The sequence below is a fragment of the Balearica regulorum genome, chromosome 5, assembly GCF_011004875.1.
Source record: "Balearica regulorum gibbericeps isolate bBalReg1 chromosome 5, bBalReg1.pri, whole genome shotgun sequence".
In the NCBI taxonomy this organism is placed as follows: domain Eukaryota; kingdom Metazoa; phylum Chordata; class Aves; order Gruiformes; family Gruidae; genus Balearica; species Balearica regulorum.
Genome location: NC_046188.1, coordinates 43229623 through 43233272, shown reverse-complemented (window position 1 = coordinate 43233272; position 3650 = coordinate 43229623).

Below are 3650 nucleotides of genomic sequence, written 5' to 3'. Positions count from 1 at the left end.
CGGGCGGGAGGGAGGGAGGCAGGGAAGGAGGCAGGGAAGGAGGGATGGAGGGAGGGGGATGCTGGCGGTGCCGGCGGGGAGGGACATACCTGCCGCCGGGGGTGGGGCGGGGGGGGCAGTCGGGGGGAGGGGGCAGCCCGGGGGCTCCTTCCCGCGGCCCACGGCGGCAGCTGCAGGACAGATGCGGCCGCAGCTGGAGGCGACACCCCGCACCCCGTCCCCAGCCGCACCGCCGGGGCCCGGGGAAACGCCAGCCCCGGCGGGGCAGATGTGCCCGCAGCTGGATCGCCCCCCCCCCAGCTGTGCCCGCAGCTGGAGGCAGCGTTACCCCCAGCAGATGTACCGCAGGTGGCGGCAACAGCCCCAGAGCCCCTGGTGCGGGTGGTAGCCAGGGTCTCCTGCCCGGGGCTCAGCCCCCCAGGGCCGGGGGAGCAAGCCCGGGAGCGGGGCCGGCAGAGCGGGCAGGCAGCAGCCCAGGGCGAGGGGCCGGACACAGACGGCCACTTCCATGGGTCTCCTCTCCGGCGGGGACATGCCTGGAGGCAGCCGGAGCATCAGCTACAAATCAAGCTGCTCTTTCCTGCCCGGCCAGCAACAGGTCTGGCAGCACCAGCGCAAACCCTGTTCCCACCAAAGGTTGCCAGGGCTGCAAGCACAGTAAGGTGCCTTAAAAAAAAAAAATCAACTTATACACACGTTCCACAGGCACAAGGGGAGGAAAAAACGTTGCAGGTTCCTCTCCAGAACAGGCAGACCCACTCTTGCATACAGCTGGGCCCCAGGGAACATCTTATCTTGGGTGAATGTTATTCGCTGACACCCTTCCCCACCAGCCCGAGCAGCACCTTTCTCTCCCCTGCCTCTCCTCCTTTGCAGGCTCCTTCATAAAACTGTGCAGGTTGTGCTGTGCACAGAAGTGGACACCATCAGTATTTTTAGGTCTCAAGGTCAGTTCGGTACCCAAACTGGAGAACTTTTTGTGTTCCCTGCATGCCCACTGTGCTCCCGGCTACTGTCTGTGACAGTCCTGGATGGGGTGGATGACACTGTTTTAGCAGTTCAAACTTTAAAGATCAAGCAGGTCCCATCAGCATTTCTCAAACCACGGAGCAGACTGTCTTTGAGGCAATGGTTTTAGTTCTTGGCCAAGACCCAGGATGTCAGCTGCTCCTCCAGAGGAGAGCAAGCAGAGCCCTCCAAGGCACACAGCCCTGCTCTCACTCGTCAGTCTTGATCTCTTGCCAGACAAACTCAAAAGAGATGTTACTCCTGGGCCAGTGCGGAAACAAGCAGACACCCACAGGGTCACCTCCACGGGTACCTCCGGGGCAGCCTCCCAAGGCGGGGGTAGGTGTCCCCTTTGCAGTTTGGATGCACAGACTGAATGGTCTTACATGGAGGACTCAAGAGACTCACCGGCATCCATTCAGGGACTGGGGAAGCTTTGTCACAGATCCATCTTAAAGCATAAACCCCGGCTACCAAAACATGACTCCCCTGCAGCATGGCTGTGGTTTGGGCTCCGACCTGGGGCAGAAGCTAAGGCTGCTGCCTCCTCCTGCAGCCAGATCACCCCCAGCACATCTCACCAAGAGCTCCCCCCGGTCTGGTCATCAGGCCCTTCATCCCAGCCCTGGCTCAGGGGGCCTGGCAGGACACCCGCTCTGGCCTTTCTGGCTGCACTGCTAGCCGTCACATCTATCCCCTTATACACACGTTTGAGCCCATGGCCTCGGGGACAGTGCAGGTACACCTCCTGCAAAATGGAGACTACGCTTCTGTCCTAGCCCATATCTCTGCTCACAAGGCATCTGCTGTCTTTTTTGTCTCTTTCAAACTGTCCAACTGACCATCAGATTAATTTCAGAGCAACTGTTCTCAGGCTTAAGCTAAACCTAGGGAGAGTTTACATGCTGAGAGAGGTTTTCCTGTTTCTCTCCCCCAGCGGAGCCACCGGATGCAGTTGTGATACCAGACTAACACTCTGCTTGCTTTCCATCCTTCTCACTGCTCCAGTTTCCCCTCTGCCCCAATGCCTGTGGGTCTGGCTCCCATATCTTCATATCTGCGTGTGTTTTCTACTTTCAAACCTTTCAGCCAGCCCCTCCAGCTCCTTCTTTGTGCAGATAGAAGAGACACGGGGTAAGGGAATTTCCCCAACCACCAGTGCATGGAGCAGGCAATCACTCCCTGCTAGAAATCCAAGGTTAGCCAGTTTCTATCCTTAGCCACATCATCGTCATTCCTTTGAGAGGGAGAACAGATGTTCTGGCCAGCACAGAGAAGGAGCCTCAAACCCAACCTCTCCAGGTTTAATTAACATTATTACACTCTGGGTAGAGAAAGCTGGACTGAGTTTGCTGTCATCCTGACTCTTCATCTTCTAAGGCACAGGCTGCTATTTTCAGAAGGTTTTTGTCACGTACGAGCCACTTCAAACATTGAAGTGTTACTTCCTTGAGCCCACAAGGTCCTTGCCAGAGACAAGGGAACACCTCAGCAATAGGACAGACCTTGACTGTACCCCCACTCAGTTAACCAACACGCCGTACGCATTGCTCTCCTCATAGGCCAGACATGCCCTTTTCTCTCCAGCACTGCTTTGAAACACTCTAATTTGCATCTTCAAAAATTGCCCTTTGCATCTTAAACTTGCTGAACAGATTAGGCTCCAAATTTTAAATGCTTACATACACAAAATGTTTTAAAATTGTGTCTTGGCTTTGTTGGATTGTTTGCAATAATCACTTAGCTGGTGGTATCTGAACATACCCAACAGCTAAGGCCGTAGCAACTTCTGTTCTAAATCAGCCCCATTGCCAAACCTAGACAAGAAATGTCACGGCTAAATTCCTAAAGTCTTGCTGGTTACTAAGAAAATAATGTACCACATATAATTCTCCAAAGATAAAAAAAATTTCCAGTAACGGGTCTACACAGGAGCACTGAGCAGAACTCTACACCAAATGCGTTGCTAGTTACTAGACTGCTCAGTCATGGCGTATTCAGTAGTAGCTCATGACTTGGCTGAAGAACTGCAAGAGAAAAGGCTCAATCACTGACAGGAGACCCGTGCTGAACGACGTTCACATTGTTCATAGCTCTGTAGCACTTCACTGCTCCATTGCCCACCCTCTCTGTCTTAAGGAGCCTCCACACCACCCAGGGAACATCCTGAAAGCCACTGTGCTTACAGCATCAAAACCCAACTGCTCTCTCTCCCCAGGCGAAGAGGTCACCGCATGCCTGCTTTGGGGGTGCCTGTATCACATCAGATATTGCCACCTAGCCCCAGAAAACAGCTGTTATTCCAAGAAATGGAAATCCCCAAACTGGCACTAATTTCATGATGCTCTCTTTGTTATCTCAGCCTTCAGCAATCCTCTGCTCCTTCCTGAAACAAAGATCCTATCTTCACTAATGGTTATTGACAGCTTTTTCTTTCCCAAAGAACTGGTCAAAGTGTTAGCACCCACAAATTAGGAAGAGCTTGCCACAAAAACATCTACATAAGAAAGCTGCAGCCTTGTTCAATCTGCCATCTTGTAGTTAATTCAACACACATGATCCCAAACATTACAGAAAACAGTGAACAATCATTCCCCAACTCCTGTGTCACAGTTTCCACACAGCTTTATCGTTTCAACCGG